This window comes from Balaenoptera borealis (genome assembly GCF_965194805.1).
Source record: "Balaenoptera borealis genome assembly, chromosome: 14".
Taxonomy (NCBI): Eukaryota; Metazoa; Chordata; class Mammalia; order Artiodactyla; family Balaenopteridae; genus Balaenoptera; species Balaenoptera borealis.
In genome coordinates, this window is record NC_138875.1 from 14,053,804 (window position 1) to 14,071,761 (window position 17,958).

At 40.8% G+C, this 17,958-nt stretch overlaps 1 protein-coding gene and 1 long non-coding RNA gene across 3 annotated transcripts in view; one reads left to right on the top strand and one right to left on the bottom strand.

The window, feature by feature from the left end:
- The window catches only part of CDH20 (cadherin 20), a 217,199-nt gene extending 199,350 nt beyond the window's left edge, over positions 1-17,849 (bottom strand). Inside the window, exon 1 of one of the 2 annotated variants that reach the window (XM_082352984.1) lies at positions 17,735-17,849. The gene's annotated coding sequence lies outside the window, so the exon portion shown is untranslated. The remainder of the gene's footprint in view (positions 1-17,734) is intronic. The other variant, XM_082352982.1, reaches the window with a different exon arrangement.
- LOC309610318 overlaps positions 1-17,958 on the top strand; it is a 382,265-nt gene that overhangs the window by 250,504 nt on the left and 113,803 nt on the right. The gene's annotated exons all lie outside the window — the stretch shown is intronic.

Sequence of the window (17,958 nt, forward strand, 5' to 3'; positions counted from 1 at the left end):
TGGAAAAGAAGAAGTAAAACTGTCACTGTTTGCAGATAACATGATACCATACATAGAAAATCCTAAAGATGCTACCAGAAAACTACTAGACCTCATCAATGAATTTGGTAAAGGTGCAGGATACAAAATTAATACACAGAAATCTGTTGTATTTCTATACACTAACAATGAAAGATCAGAAAGAGAAAGTAAAGAAACAATCCCATTTACCATCACATCAAAAAGAATAAAATACCTAGGAATAAACCTACCTAAGGAAACAAAAGACGAAAACTATAAGACACTGATGAAAGAAATCAAAGATGACACAAACAAATGGAAAGATATACTATTTTTGTTGGCTAGATATTGTATAGAGGCAAACTACACATAGTCCCTATGTTCTTCTGATAATATTTGCAGTTAGCATTTATTGTGTTTCCTGTGTTTTAGTGAAGGTGCAAATACTTTATATAGATAATTGAATATTATTCCTTTGAGATTGGCATTATTACTCCCAGTTTTCAAATGAGTGAGCTTGCTCAGAAAGATGAAGTTAACTTGTCCAGGAATTTAAGTAACTTGTTCAGGGAGAGTCAGGAACAGTGATTTAAAGCAACCAGACTCCAACGCTAAAGACTAATCCTCCAACCAATGCTGCAGGAGCTTATCATCAGATGGAGAGATGGACACCCCTGTTCACAGAATGTGGGATAGGTTGTGGTCACTGGTTCTCGATGTATGATCCTGGAACCAGGAGCATCAGCTGTACCCAGATTGTCTGATTCCTGAGACAATGCACTTAATAATTACACAGCATTGCTATGTTGTGTCTTCTAAGAGTCATCAAGGAGTTTGCATTTCATGGTATAGGTAACGTGGAATTACTGACAATTATTACCCCTCCGCAATGCCACCAAATCAATGAGTTCACCTAAACACCAAAATCCTTCTTAGTAGTAAAGAAAGGGTTGTGAGCTACCTCAGAGACTGACCAGGTGCTAATGAGTCCCATTTCCTCTTCCTGGGCACACAGAAAGAGTACATTTCCCAGTCTCCCTAACTGTTAGCTTTGGGTCATGTGGCAGGGTTCTGGCCAAAGGAAGGCAGCTGGAAGTGGCATCACCATTTTCGTTACTGACTAGAAAACATTCTGAAACATGCTTCACACTTTGTCTTTGCCTCTCTGCTAACTTTGGGCAAAATTCTCTGCCCCCTAGGTGAGGCAGAGCTACACGATGGAAGCAGCCTGAGTTTCTGAGTCACTGCTTGGAGAGAAAGTACTCAGAAGGTCCACCTGACATGAAATTGAACTGTGATGTGAGTAAGAAATAGACTATTACTGTGTTAAATCACTAACATTTGGTGTTTTTGTTATAGCACCTAGCAGATATTACCCTAAATACTACTTACAGCAATGGCCTTGGGCCTTCACACTGCACCCTTTCTCTTTCCAATGCACAACAAGCTTCAGTTGTCCACTCCATAGCTACCTTGACATATCAGCTTGAGACGCCTGGGAGTCCAGCTCTAGAACCAAGGGGATTATTGAAGGGAGTGCAGTCTTGTTAGAAAGTTAAGTGGCCTGCTAGAAGACGAGAATAGAAGCATGGAGACCACCAATAATTTTAAGCTAGAAATGTAAACAAAAATGACAAGGAATAGAACATAAAGCAGTAGAATGGAGAGAAAAACCTAGATTCTTCAGATATTTTGTAAGGCTTGACAGCAGTAGACATTGCTAAACAACATGAAATTCAGTGGCCACCTAAGCAGTACAGAGGCACTTTGGCAGGGAGTGGGGAGGGGGCATTGAATGGTATTGGCAAGAACAATGGCACGTGGTCCTGGAATCCAGTCTCGGGTTAGTCAACTACTGTGTGACCACTGGGAAAGTCACTTAAACTCAGTGGGTTCAAATAGCGTTCAGGGATTCCTTAATGCTTGAGTCAGTCTAAATGTGACAAAACATTAATAAGCTTTATTGGTTAAAATGTCACTTTTAAGGACTGAATGTATACGTCCACCTCAGATTCATATGTTGAAACCCTAACTACCCAGTGTGGCTATGTTTGGAATAAGGAAGTAATTAGGTTAAATGAGGTCATAAGGGTGGAGCCCTAATCCCATAGGATTAATGTCCTTACAAGAAGAGACACTAGAACTCTCCCCTCCTCTCCCCTTTTCTCCCCTCCCCTCCTCTCCCCTTCTCTCTCTCTATCTGTACTTCTCTCTGTCTCTAGACACATACACGTGCGCATGCGCGCGCATGCACACACAAAGAAGAGGTCTCCAAGGGAGAGCCCTCACTAGACACCAACTCTGCTGGCACCCTGATCTTGGACTTCCATTTTCACCTCCCAGCCTGTGCTATTTTGTTATGGCAGCCTGAGCAGTCTGATACGTGACCTTTGCCCTGATTCTCTAGTCATCCATTTAAATCATCAGCTCATGTTCATTTGTGAAGATATAAACCAGATTACATTGTGGCAAGCTATGGTGTGAGCTTGATCAAAACATCCAATTTTGATGTTTTCTTTTATCACATGCATGTGGCTATTTAGGAGTTTATATAGCACTTTGGTCTTATTTGGGATGTTGCTGCATTTGGTTTTTAGTCTTGGTTTGGAGAGGTATGGCTTGAATGAACACGTTCTAATTCTCGGTGCAGAACCTGTAGGTACTGAATCTGTAGCTATCCATGGAAAAATTATTGTCACTGTACTGTGTAGGAGCGAATCCCTAAAAAGTGTATGCTAACAACAGTGAAAAGGGTATACTTCTTTACACGGTCAAAACCAGAATGGAGTCATTACAGAATCTGTAGGAAACACTCATTACAAACTCAAATTCCTTCTAAATTAGCCTATTTCCTGGATGTCTCATATTCAGACATCTCATCCTGGGAAGACATATTCAGAGAAATACTTGTAAATGAGTATTTCAAACTGCTAATGGTTAATAAATTTCTCCAGTTTTCCCTGGGAAGTGCCGATCTCCAGGACCTAAATCCACCTGCTCATTTTGGATTTGTGTTGGATTTGCTCGTAGGAGGCAGATGGTGAAGGTCAAACAAGATTTTTAACCTGGTAGGACACAGAGAACATATTTGCCAGAATGCTACCTGGTGCCTGGAATTCAGAGATGGAGACCATGGCTAGTTGTTCTGGTAATTCTGATGTTTCTCACAGCCAAGCCTAAAGCGCACATGTTTCAACTTTTGTAGTCTTCAACCTTTAAAGCACAGCCCACATGCAGTTTAAAAATAAATTTTCTTTCACCAGCATGTCACAAAGCTATACCTATATTCCAAGGAGTAAACATAAATGTAATTATTTACATGCATTTTTTAAAAGCTGAAAACTTTCCCTTTTCCACACAATCCTACTTTACTGCTCCTTCCCAACACCCTTCCTAACTTTCCTTTTTCTCTCCTAGTGCTAGTTGTACTCTTGTGCCCCTCACCTTCTACCTTTGGGGCTCCTCCTTTCCTGAAATGGCAGTGACCCTCTGGAGTTCTCATCTTTCTGTGGCTGTGTCGATCAATGAGCTGAGGGGAGTGTGGACTTAGAACATTCCCAGCATCGAGCTGGCACAGCAGAATATTTCAAGGTAGAAAAGAAAAAATGTTTCAGGGATATCATAAAGCACCAGGCCATTGGTTGATGAGCCCTCACCATACAGAGAAGGGAGCTCTGTGCTGTAGAAAAGGAAAATACCGCGTCTCTCCTTTGAAGAAGTTATGACTCTTATGGGGGAGAGAAAATATACACCTGAGACAAGAACCATCACTGGTAAAAACAGTATCAAACGTGGTGCAGAAATGTAATTCGGTGTAGGGGAGAACAACAGAGTCTTGGGGGTGGGGCAGAAAAATCTATAGCTAATGGTGGTCTCCTTCAGGAAGTTAAGTTTTGAGTCATCTTTTGGGAAAAAGGATCAGATATAGGTCCCCCAAAATGTGGTTTCTTCAGGAAGAGGGGGTGACGAGCAAGGCTGTGGCAGAAACAGGGGACCGAAGGAAGATTAAGGAAAGTGACTTCTTTGGCTTGGAAGCTCTGTATTTTCATTTAGAAACTTTTGTTGAGACCTAAAATGTTCCAGTGGACCAAAGAAATAATATGAAATCAATTGTAGCCAAGAGAAGGGTTGTTGGCAGATGGTGCTGAAAACATGAACTAGCACATGTGGAATTAATTTGCAAAGGCAGAACTCTCTTCGCCCAGGAGGTATCTCAATTGCTATAGTCATCAGCTAATGAAACTATATTGGGTTCTTTAAATGCATAGAACACTGGAGGGAGGACAAATAATAATAATTGGCTAAAAAAAACACCGTGAATTTTAAGGAAACGTTAGCAACATGTCTATCTGAAAAGGAAGAGAAACATGGTCTCTGGAATTTCTCAAAGTCTCTAAAAAGCTATGTTTCCCCTTCTAAATGTTATTGAGAAAACTCTAGATTATTCTGGAGGGAGGCCATGTGAGGAGAGGGTAGAGAAGAGCTAAGACATACTGTGGCTGCTCCGAGGAAGATCATTATTTCAAGTTTATTGACAGCATCTCATCTCCTTAATTATAGCTTTGTTGACAGCTATTCACTTTGCATGCACAGGATCCTTTTGAAACGATTTGTATTCCAACTTGCCTTGGAACCAGAGAAATATTTAAGAGAGATGGTGTTTTTGTTTTTGTGTTTTTGATAGCGGTAAAGAGTCTGGGGTCTGTCAGACCTGGGGTTGTGTCACTGGGGCAACTCTTCCTGGGTTAACCCTCTCAGCACCTCCTCCTATTTCTTGCCCTCCAACCCACACATTCATAAAATCACGGGAGCTCTAAGGGAATAGGAAGCAAGAGCGAGAATACAACCAATGAACCATCCAGTTATCTGGTGTACTCAGCAGAAAGTAAGCTCAGCTGTGGTCTGGTGAGTATGGCCCACAAGCACCCCAGGACAAGTAGGGAGGAGCTGAGCTAAGAAAGGAGGGGGAAAAAGAAGTTTCTAAGCTTGGGCATCTAGACTTCACTTATGAGATTTCCTTTTTTTTTTTTCCATATAGGCTTATTTATTTTTTTAAAGTAAAATGAGTTTATTTATTCCTTCAAGAATATGTAAAAAAATCATCTACAGTGTTCCCATTGAGATTTCTTTATCTTTTTAAAAACTGAATGCTAGATCCCCAGGCTTACCTGTATTCAAGTCAAAGGCCAAAAACTCTTCTTTAGTCAACTATAAATGATTTGGAATCATTTACAATTTCACGTAATCCTGACCTCCTGTTCTCTCAATTAGGGTAGCTAATGGTCATTGAATTAAACTATGCAGTTAACCTCATATCTACCTAGATTTCCCTTCTATGCCAAGCCTCAAAGAGAAATGTATGTGTCAAACTTGCATTTTATTTTAGTATTTTTGTGTTCCTTGAAAAATTCTACTTACACATAAATAAAGAATACTTGTCAGAAGCTATGCTTTTCAATATTTTAAAAAACAATTTTTCTGGGCTCCTTCCATAAATTGTTTATTGTTCAATATGGCTGTGACTTTTCGATGCACTTAACTTATTTTTGATGTCTTTAATTTGGCTTAAATATTTCTTTTACCCAGCACCAAATGTATGAAAGTTTTCCTTTTATCTTAAAGGTACAAGAGTTATCTTTGGTATCTTCTGTAGGACGTGAATAGTAGTAGGATTGGGATAGGAAAGGGAAGGTAACATCTCTTTTAACTTGAAGGCTGCATATTATAATGAAACAAACTCCTAAAATGACATATTTTCTCTCTACCCTATGATATTATAAGGCCATGCCTTTGTAGTCACTCTTCTTTTCCTCTGTACTTCCTTTACTCCTGGCCCAGTTATTCAGATCCCTTAGCCAGTGACTTCTAAAGGTGCCATGACTTAAGGCCATCTATGCTTCTCAGAACTGTAAATGAGGGTACAGATTGATGCCACTTGGCTTTTGACACACATTGACTCAAGGATCTTGAAGTCCAGGGTCAGGTACTGGCAGCAGCATTTGCCTGGTACATTCTTCAGTGCTTGTCGATGTCTCCTTCCCAGGTCAGTTCCTAATTTATTCTGTCCAAATCCCCTGAATAACCTATCAGATCCTACATTCTGGGTAGCTCACATATGATTGAAGACATGGTTTCATGGTTTCACTCTCTACGTTCCATAATTCTTCGAGTTGTAGAGATGTTTCCCATGACTCATGTTCATTTAGGAGACGTCTTGGTTCTTGATTTACAATATTTCCCACCATGAAGTATATTGAGAACACTCTTTTTATAAGAGTTTCCCTTTATGGAATAATGTAAAAACCTGCGGGGAAATTTGTGAATAAAACAGTGCGCTAATCTCCATTCGACTTCACAAAGTCATATAAATGTTCTTCAAGCCACAATTTGACATGGTAGAATGACACCCTGATGAGAATATGTTATGGTAAGAGGCTCAGCAAGGCAATTATTTTAGACATGAGCCTTGCTGAGCTGTGAACATACAGCACAAGACTATTTCATTATTAGCAGATGACTTCGATCATCCTCTTCTTGGCAATGCAAGCCACAGGGCCCAGTGAAGCCTCCTTACTTTTGGCAAAACAGCTGCCCTGAAGAGAACTGCATGAAATGCCACTTTAAGTTCTATAATAAGTGCTTGGACCCCCGCCTACAATGGCCTTGATGTTTTGCAAGAAAGATAAATATAGAATCATGGACTTCAATAAGTGCTGAAGTCATGTAAGCACTAGGGTAGCAATAAGTTTAGAAAGCAAATGCAGAAGAGTGTTTTAAGTCTTTAGCCAATTGTCTGGAATTGTGGGCACGAAGCAGTACTTCCTAAGAACAGGAAGTCACCAGATTTAATTTGCAAAGTTGAAGTTATCTTCAACTAAATCTGAGTTACAAATGGGCTGAATCCAGTGCTCTCTGGCAGAATGGCTTAGAGCTTTTCAGCATCATTTTGGCACTGAAATAATAAAGGCAGAGAAAGTAGTTTTAAAATCAGTTTGGTTTTATGAAATATCCAATAAGATAATCGTAAGACAGAAGATCATCCAACAAGATAATCGTGATCAGAAGAGAGCATGATCTTTAATGATATAATTGGGTCAAATAACTTGGCCATTAGAATTTCCAAATTTATGGAAATTCACAGTCCCGTTTTCACACTAGTACTTTCTGCCTGGAGACCTGAGTTCTAATTCTCTAATTTACAGAACAGTGTCTGAAATTCCAATATCAATCTTTCTTCTAAAGACATCTAAAAAAATAAACAAAAACCCTAAAACCCTATTTTGCTTATTTACTTAAAGTTGACTCATAGCATTGCACTATTTAAAGGGAGCAACATCATGGATAATAGAAAAAGCAAATAATTTTTAAAATGACGTATTTTAGTCTTTGAAAGGTGTTTTAGGTATTTGCGTTTAAATTAGCCACATGTCTCAAACTCTAGAAATTGCCAACGTTTCAAACAAAATAGTGTACTCCTCCTGAAAGGATGAGGTGGTGTGCTACAGTAGTTATAAATCAGACTTTGTAACTTTGGACTGACTCAGGTTCAAGCAGTAAGGCTGGAATTACTAGCTGTGTGAGCCTGGACAAGTTATGTACCTTCTCTGTGATTCAGTTTCCTCAGTTACAAAGTAGTGATTGTACAGATTCCTACTTCATGAGGTTCTTATCAGGAATAGATGGGATAATGCTGGTGACATGCTTTACACAGTGCTTGGCATATAGGAAATGATTCTTATTCTATATGGCACGTGGTAAGATTCTTTCTCCTACTCATTCTATTCTGTTTACTCCAATGACTCTGAATAGAGTGGATTAGAGAAAACATAGATCTTGCTTTTATTAACAGAACTATATATAGTAATTTACAAGGTCAATAATAGCCTATAAGAAAGAATTTATATATACTGAGGGCTAGAGGGAATGCTGGAGAGTGTCTGGTACATTCTCCCACCTGTTTGGGCTCAAATTCCCATGGGCCAGTCATCTGCATGCTCCCCTCTGAGGACTGAGAGCTCACTACTTCCCAGGGGAGCTCACTCCAGTGTAGGACAATTCATCATTAGGAAGCTCATCATTATGCTGCAATAGCATTTGCTTCTCCGTGGTTTCCATTCAGGGGCCCTGGTTCAGTTCTTCATGGCAATGTGTAATAAATTTATTTTCTGTCACATGAAGATATTCCAGATACTTGAAGATGACTATTATGGTCCCTCTAAGTCTTTTCTATGTCAGCACTGCCATTTTAAAGACCTTCAGCCATTCATCTGAAAGGCATGTTTTTGAGCCCCTCAGAGGCCAGTAGCTATTTTCTATTAGATATGACGCAGGTAGAGCGTGATGCATGGAACAGAATAGGACATCTCAGGTGCCCCTGACCAAGACAAAGCAAAGACAGGATTGACTCATCCCTGGAAAATATGGGTGTCAAGAGGCCTGAGTTTGAGTCCCAGCTCTGCTTTTCCTTAGCTGAGGTAGGCCTTGGGCAGGCCACTAGATCTCTACATGGTTTGTTTTCCTCACTGGCATTGTTCACGGTAAGTTTCATCTTACTAGATACAGCCCATCCTATCAGCCTTTTTGATCATATTTCTTCATATAACGTATTATCTATTCCTCTGGTTTCACTAAAGTTATAAATATGGTCAGCATACTGTCAGGTGCACATCAGTGCCTCTAATTAAAGGAAAATGTAATACCTGTCAAGTCTAAACAGGCCTGCGATAGAGTATCCAAAACCTACACTAGGTTAACCATAATTTCAGTCATTTATTAAAGAAGTATTTATTGAGCACTGACTATGTGCAAGGTATAATGTTGGGTTCGGGGGATATTAAGATGAACAAGAGGGTTGCCATCCCTGTTCTCTTGGAACCTGGAGTCTAGTGGACAATCTGTTAATTGGCATTTCTGGGTACTTTTTCTGGGTACTATGGCTTAAAACTTTTTCAACCATTATACTGATCTTTGTTGGTACAAAAATATAATCACGGCACTCTTTTGATCCAAAGGCTCTCTTTGGGCTTAAAAGGAAACAAGTTTAGTAGGAACAGAACTGATACTAATAAATGCATGTTGACTTAATTTTTCTCCCAAAGTTTTGTCTCATCATTTTTTTTTAAAACAAATCATCTATAATGTGCCTAACATAACTATGAGATGTACCTATATTATTATTTAGAAAATGAATGACCTAACCTTAAGTTGAAAATGTGTGCAAAATAAGCAATACATGGAGGTTGAACTTTGCTCTGTGGCAGTGGTTCCTGATTGGGGTAATTCTGCTCCCCAGGGGACATGTGACAATGCCTGGAGACATTGTTGGTGTTTGCGACTGAGAGGATGCTACTGGCACCTAGTGGGTAGAGACCAAGGATGCTGCTAATGTCCTACAACACACAGGGCAGCTCCTTTTCACTCCTCCGATAAAGAATTAAGAATCATCGTGCTTTGTGACCACCTAGAGGGGTGGGATAGGGAGGGTGGGAGGGAGGGAGACGCAAGAGGGAAGAGATATGGGGACATATGTATATGTATAACTGATTCACTTTGTTATAAAGTAGAAACTAACACACCAGTGTAAAGCAATTATACTCCAATAAAGATGTTAAAAATAAATAAATAAATACAAAAAAAACCCCCACAAAAAACAGTGAAGTTAAAACACACACACACACACACACACACACACACACACACAAAAGAATTAAGAATTATCTGGCCCAACATGTCATTTGTGCCAAGGTTAAGAAACCCTGTTGTAGGGAGAGCAGTGTAACTGTGTGGTTAGGACTCCAAACTTGGGAGCCAGAGAGTCCTGGGTTTGAAATCTGCCTGGGGTGACCACTTAATCCTATGCCTCAGTTTCTGCATCTGCAAAATGAAGTTGATAACTATACTGGTTTCACAAAGAAGATTAATGGGGTCATGCATCTGAAGCACTTAGCTCAGTGTCTGGCACAGAGACAAGGACTAAATAAATGGTGGTTATTTTTATTGCCCTTTCTGCTTTCTCTCTGAACGCTACACATTTTAATCGACAGAGGCGAACTATATAGATGTATCTGAAGACATGGACAGCATTTCTATATCATGAAGAAATCTGTTGTTTTCCTGTGTTTAAAGAAACGAGCCTCAGCAATTTGATCTCCAGTTGTTCGCCAGCCCCGTGAATCAGATGATAGCCTCTGTGCTTAGCTGCCTGAAGTATTACACTGAGGTGTTGAACTGCTAAATGGATTAATTTTTTAATGACTACTCAAGGATTTTATTTCCAAATGTGAGTGTGCCTCATATTTTTAGACTGAATAAATGTTCCCAATATTACTGAGATGAATGCCTAGCCTAAGGATATAAAGGTAGATACAACTATAACACTTCAAAACTATAACTTCAGTGAAGATGTGCTTTGACTGCTATATTCTCTTTGCTTTAAATACAATTTGTAGTGAGATTAACGATAGCAAATAATAACAAAAATCTTACTTAGTATTTATTTATAAGATGAGCATCCTTGGGAGTTCTTGCCAGTTTGTGCAAAAAGTACGGCACAGATTTAGAGTCTTATTTAATATCCAAAAAAAGCTTACAAGACACATGCTCTCAAGTGTGGCCTCTTCTTTCAATGATGTGATGATGATGCCTTTGCAAATTTATACTTCAGATGAGGCCTTTGATGCAGGGGATCAAGTGATTTGAAAAAGAGAGATACTGGAACTTGTCTTGTTTCTTTTTTTTTTTTAACATCTTTATTGGAGTATAATTGCTTTACAATGGTGTGTTGGTTTCTGCTTTATAACAAAGTGAATCAGTTATACATATACATATGTTCCCATATCTCTTCCCTCTTGCGTCTCCCTCCCTCCCACCCTCCCTATCCCACCCCTCTAGGTGGTCACAAACCACCGAGCTGATCTCCCTGTGCTATGTGGCTGCTTCCCACTAGCTATCTATTTTACATTTGGTAGTGTATATGTGTCCATACAAATACAAATAAAATGAAGATAAGGGAACCTTTGGGTCTGTGCAGGGGTGGGCACAGAGATGACTGTAATGTTTAGTTGGTTTTCCCCCAAACTTAAAAAGTGGGAAGTAGGTGATACTGCCCATTCTACATGTCTACTCAAAACATTTGCATAGAAAAAGATATTAGATATGAAGATTGAGTGTTCACTTCCATCTGTTTGATACTCTTATCAGAGTGCTAATAATTTTTCAAATTAAAAAACACCTATTTGGTTGCCTTTAGAAATTACATCTAAATGAAATTCCTTTAGCCAATTTCTAATTAAATTGCTAAATGAAATTACTTCTGTTGGTTTTTGAAAACAAATTATGGTAAGTTCATTGATTATTTATAATATGTGAAAATTAACCCCATATTAGGAATTGATAAGGGATTCAAAGTCATTAGTTTTATAAAATGAAAGAAAATAATAATGAATATGATCTAAAATATACGTTATTCCTTCAGAAAAATATTATGTATACAGTATCTTTAACCACAAATTTTTATAAATACATCTAAAATACTTATGCTCAACTGTACTTTTAAAATGTGTATCCAGCAATTTACATCAGCTACTATCTAATAAACTCTGTTTCAATTTACTGGTGGAAAGTGGAAACCAAAGTTTGGTTCCATCCAAGGATATCAGCTAGGTAACAAACAAGCTGCACTGCACATCTTCCCATCCTATTTTGACCACAACCTTAGCACCAATCCTGGTAAACAACTGCCTCTGGGAACAAGGGGTAATTGAATCTTCATGCTAATTCTAGCCTGGTTTTCTCTTGACTGTTAGCTCCCAATTATGCCAACATACTACACTATGTTCTGTTCTCTAGGAAAACACTAAGACCACCTTGTTCATTCAACTAAGGTCAGACCTAAAAGAAAAAGAAAACAGCCTGATGATTTACCTATAGACATTTCAGTTCCTTATGGGCACCTGTTTTTCATTTTGGTGGAAGGTCAACATAGCTTATTTTAGTTATAAATCAGGTGCAGGGCAGATAAGTATAAGTATATTGGGCAGAAGTAATTTCATTGTAGGTTTCTGTCCTCCTGTGGGAGGTTGAACACTGCTGCAATTGCATGGTTGGGCTTGACCATTTGGCCGTATGTCAAACAAACTTCTATGACAACCAGAGGTAGCCATTGCCTTGGAATGAAATTATTATTTTATTAATTACCCTTTAATTAGTTGCCATAGCAGCCTTTTAGTCATAATAGGTCTAACAGTACTTGAAAGGTGGAATCGGTGTGATGGCTTCTTGTAAATAATAACCATTTGGTGAACTGCCATCTTTGTTATGAAGAGATACTGTGCATTTTTATCAACTTAGGTATACATAAACACATTCAGTAGTTAGGTAGAACTAGAGAAAAGGAAAGCCTTTAAGTTTTTCATCTTTTTTTACCTCCCTCATACCCAGACCAGAATACTGCCAATAATTATGACTACTGGTCACAGGCATATCTTGCCAGTTTAGAGAAAGATTTTGAAGCAACAAAGACCATTCAACTATTTGACATATTATAAATTCATCTATCTTGGAAATTCCATTAATTCAATTTTATTTTCCTTATAAAAAATGAAATCAATACATATTTATTGAGAATCTACTATGTGTAAGATTCCAGCTAGGAACTATGGAACTATAAAGAAATGTCTCTTCCATCTCTTCCTCTTTACTCTTAACATGGTCATGGCATTTGTTGGAATAAATTTTAAACTTTTGATCAGATTGTCAAACATTCTTATAAATAGCAAAAATACTCCCATTTCAGGCAATGCTGTGCATGTCTTTGACATTTGAACTTTGCATGGTATTTGCATGACCAGCCCTTACTGCTTTGGAAGAAGAAATGAGCTGTATTGCTATAACTTTACTTTGCATATATTTAAAATATCTAACAGTTTATAGCTTCCCTTACTCTTTTATTGTAGTTATTCATTGATGTACTCCCACACCAAATGTTTGTTCTTTTATGATTCCTTAAACTTAAAAAAAAAAAAATTACATATACCTTGAGGCGAATTGGACCATTTCTCTTTTGCACTGCACTTGAGTGATGCTTTGATCTGAATATTCTTAGGGTTCTAAAATTAAGTTAATCCATATGTAATTAGGAATATTCTTAACTAGACAGTCCTGGTTAGCAGGAGATTGGCAGTTTATTCTGAAAAACTATTTAGCAAACCATGAATAGCAATTAAATGAGAAAAGGCTAAATTTTTCTTTAAAATGGATTGTTTCCATAATTTAATGTGGCAATATGATTTTCTATTTTCAATTGCTGTAGACAGTGCATTTTGTAAAGTAGAATTTTGTCTTCAGAAAACTCGATAGTTCCGTAATTTTGTACCACTTATGCTTTTTTAACACTTCAGTAAGTTTTCTTCCTTTGCAATCCCTTTTGATTCATGATGGATAAAAGAAACTAAAGGTTAGTAAGGACAGTTTTGTACCTCTTAAACTGAGACAAAATGAATATATCTTGGAGAAACTAAGTATTTCTCTTTATGAGACTTTATGACCTTATGTAACTTATTATGCTTTCTTTGTAACATAGTGCTTTTATTCCCAGAACAATTATACTTAATGTCGACACTTAAAAATGTTCCTTTAAAAAATTCAAATAAAGAGAATTTGCTCCATATTCTATGTCAATATTGGGATTCAGGGAGGGTTTGAACTTAATGAATACATGGTTCTTCCTTTCCTCCACCCCAGACAGCAGGTACTTAATGCTCTCTACTCCCTTGCTCATTTCTTCATTGTAGAAGTCATTTCAGAAGGGATTTATGACAGTGCCATCTTTTAGTAAATAACAGTAAGTCACAGTCTACTGCCTGTAATAACTGTAGATGCTCAGCTGCTTAAAATCACCTTTATCACTTAAAATACATTTTCTTTTGTCTCTAAATTAGTATGAAAATACAGAGGAGGCTATTTCTTCAATTAAATGTGAAAGATTAACCACTACACAATTTATTTCACAATAGAATATAATTAAACGTCAAAAATGGAATATTTACTTCTTAAACCTTATATGTCTATGAAAAAAGTGTTGGAGAAGCACAAAAATCTAGTGCTATTTGCGTATATTTTGACTGAGCTGACACTAAGGTTTGCACATAATAAATCTATTAATTAACACTGGAGTTACCTAATGCACTCATTCCCACTGTAGTTTCCCATGCTGATTTTAGAAGATGAGAAATTTTGTCCATAACCAGAGTAGAACCTGGAGCGGGAAAAATGGCAGCAAGGGATCTTAGATCGCCAGTGTTCTGGGGATATGAATATACTTAAAAAAAACAAAAACAAAAAAACTAACCAGGATTTTCCTAAATACCATCAGAGTAAAACAAGTGAAGATAAAAGTGATGTGTTACTTTTCCATTTCTCCCTTGCTCTTATTTTCGCTGCTCTGTCCTACTGATTACAACGCCACCAGATCAGAATGAACAATTAACTGTCTAATTATTCTGGTCACACCAGCCCACAATGAAATCTTTATTCTGTGTTTACAGCAATCTTTGGCAGAGGCTCTCTTGCTGTTTCTAAACTAAGAAGAACTGCCCTTTGGCTCCTCTCGGCATCAGCTGCCTTGGTTTCAGCCTTGGATGCCAATAATCAGACTTCTTTTTCTTCCAAAGTGGACATTTTTTTTAGGGTGAAAAGACCTATTCTCATCACCCCCCCATATATTCTGGCTGATTTATGTTCTAGCTACTGCAGCTCTTCCTTCCGTATCTCTTTACATTTTTCCTCTCTGCATAGAACACCGTCAGGCAGAGCCCCATTTTAAGTCCCAAACTGCAGAAAATGCTTAACCAAACAGTGCTCACTACTATGAGGGAAAGAAAAATACAGCTACTGGTTTATGAGTAGAGGGAAGTCAAGGAAATCCCTCCTGCTTTTCTAAACTGCTAATTTTCTAGCTCAAAAGGCATTCAATAACTTCTCCACCAGGGGAAAACATACCCACTTTTCAGTGGCTCTCTTGATTACTTCCAACTATGTACTTAAATTTGCTAACAGCTGCACGTCTCTGAGAAGCTTCAGAACTTGGGGAATATTTACAAATATATAAGGGACTGAGAGAGTACATCTGAATCTCTTTGAAAAGGCAAGGGAAACTATTGCACTGTACAGGCAGGGAGAGAGAAGTTAACAGCCATCGAAAGATAAGAGCAAGGCAATACCTTTACCAAAGGGAGGAGGGCAAAACACCTTGGTTAGCCCTCTTTGGAACATCTGATCAAGTTCTAGTCCTGAAATAAGAGAGCAGACAACAGCCAGTGCTGGGTCTATTGCCCTATACTGCTCAACTGTTTTTTTCCAGAAGAACATTTCCCTGCTCTGCAAGGATGATGGCATCTTTCTTCCCATTCCAGTCTCCAAATCCTATGTGATGGTTCCCCTAACAACCCTTCCATCCTGCCTCTCAGCCCCCAGCACTTACTACATTCCCAATGCCTTTCCTGTGAGAACTGGGTCATAAAATTTTACTGGGGAGTAAGGTAGAAGGGGGCGTTTCAGTAGTATAAACACTGATTAAATTCCCGGGCAACTCTCCTCAAATGAAAGATAATTTTTCCACAAGTGTGCACAAGAAAGTCAAGAATGCTGTCATTTTTATGTTTGTACTTTCCTTTTCTATTTTAATTTTACACTGCCACACGGCACACATGCTAAAAATGTATCTCCGTAACCTGCAGTGTAGCAAACTTTCCACAAAACATTAAAATTGAGTATTTTATAGACTGTCCTTTCCCAGGATGCTCAAAGCATTTTTGGGCTACAAAATTAGATTATCTCACCACCACAACTGTCCTATTAGAAAGGCACGGCTACTCGTGCATTGGCAAATAGGGAAAATCAGAAGCACTGGCAAGAAAAGGTCATACCAAAGTCAATGGCAACAGCCTAAAGTAGACTCTGAGAGCTTGGTTCCAATTTAAAATACTTCCCATTTGCTCTTCATTTGTCTCTCTCTTTTCTCTGGCAGGAAGGGATGTGGCCAGCAAGGAGGCTTGACCTCATCTCCTGTACTTGGCTTAACTCTGACACACTGTTCTCCCACACTCTTGCCCTGTTTTCTGTGTCATCAGCTGGCCAAGCCTGCACCCTGGAGCAGCTCTGACCGGGGCCAAGCCAAGAGGAGGTGACTGCAGGTGCCCTTGTGGCTGCCTCGGGTGTTGGGAACTGGAGTCTGCCCCTGCCAGGTAACATGCCCAGTGGGATTGCGAGGGTCACGACAAGAGAAAAATAAATTTCCAGATTTCATAAATACGTGAAAAGAAAAAGCTGGGTCAAGTATGGGTTCAAGACTGGCAATACCTCCACCCTTCCGGAGCCAGATGAGGCTGAGGAAGGTGAGCCCATAGAAATATAACATTCATCTTTAGCATTGGTGCAAGCACATTGTGAAGTTGCGACTTTTTGTTTCTGTTGTTCTTAGGTAGATCCAATTCCTTAGCTGGGTCCCTGGCTCCGCCACAGCTCTGAGGAGTAATTTTCCTTGGTGGAGAGGAGCATCAGAGATTAGAGTGGGGTCAAGGGACATTTTTTTGTGGGGAGGGGCAGACTTAGTTTCCAGGCGACCTATAACAATCAGAAGAAAAAAATCCTTCCTGGCATTCATGCCAGTAACAACAGCATTAATAATAGTAATAATAAGGGCAATAATAATGGCACGGTACACTCCGAATCTACTAGGCGACCAACCCCCCAATGCTCTGCTGCCAGCCCTTTGACTCTCTGCCTGGTCTTAGCAGAAAAAAACAGCTCTGGCGCTGCCTCCGGGCTGCCCTCCAGGTTCCAGCTTCCACCCCTCCCCCCCCCACGCCGCGTGGTGGATAGCCAGGCAGAGGCTTTTGCTTCGGCGTCAAGTCCAGCCCGCAGTCTCTCCCTGTTGCTAAGGGCACGTTGCAGCTCCGCGATAGCGTTTCCTCCACAAATCTGCAACTTTCACCCCATCTGACCCCTCGCCGCCCCGTCACCCCCGGCTCTCCCTCCACAGCAACTACAAGGAGCAAAGCCCAAACAACTCGCGCGCAATTCAGAGCTTTCCCTGGGAGTGTCAGGGCCCGGAGACAGGAAATCCGAGGAGTTGGCGGTGTCCGGCAGGTGGCGGGGACGCGAGGAGTCACCACCACATTCTTCTCCCACGGACGAACTCGGGCGTGGGTGCCGCGCGAGGCGCGGACTGGGACCAGCCCCGCGGGCGCCCGATCTTCCCTGGAGCCTAGGTCTCTGGTGCCCGTCCCCGGCGCGCATCCTCGAGCCGGGGACGCGGCCAGCCCTCTCCCACCCGCTGCTGGAGAGAGGCGCAGCCGCCTCGGGGCAAGCGAGGGCGAAGGCTGGGTCAAGAGGCCCAGAGAGCCGCGCTCCTGGGTCTCCGGTCCCCGTCACCCGGGCGCTCAGCTCCGGCTGCCAGCGCGCCGCGCCCTCAGGCTGCCCCACTGCGCTCTAGCTTTCAGAGAACGGCTCCCCAGCCCAGGCAGCTCCTTCACATCCCCTTCCCCCCAAAGTACGAGCAAGTCCAACTCAGACCCGCTCGCAAGCTGGCCGCGGCGGCGGGTAGTTGCGGGCAGAGAGCGGCGCGGAGCCGGACCGCGCGCGGCGCCCGGGAGAACGGGCTCCGGCGCCCCGCGCAGCCCCGCGCTGGGAGCCCAGGAACAGACGCACGGGGCCCCACCCGAGCTCTCCGCTTTACCTGGCAGGCCCGCGACTCTCCGGGGACGTTCGGTCCAGACTCCTCCGGGGCAGACGTCCGGCTCACATCGCTGCCTTCCCCAGCAGGCAGCCGTGTCCCGCTGGGTCCCTTCGTCCCCGCTCTCGGCGCTGCCCCCGCCCCCCCACCCCCCTACCCCCTCCGTCAAAAGTGTCACAGCTTTTCTGCCTTCGGATCTTTCTCAAAGTCTCCGCGCGGTCGCCAGG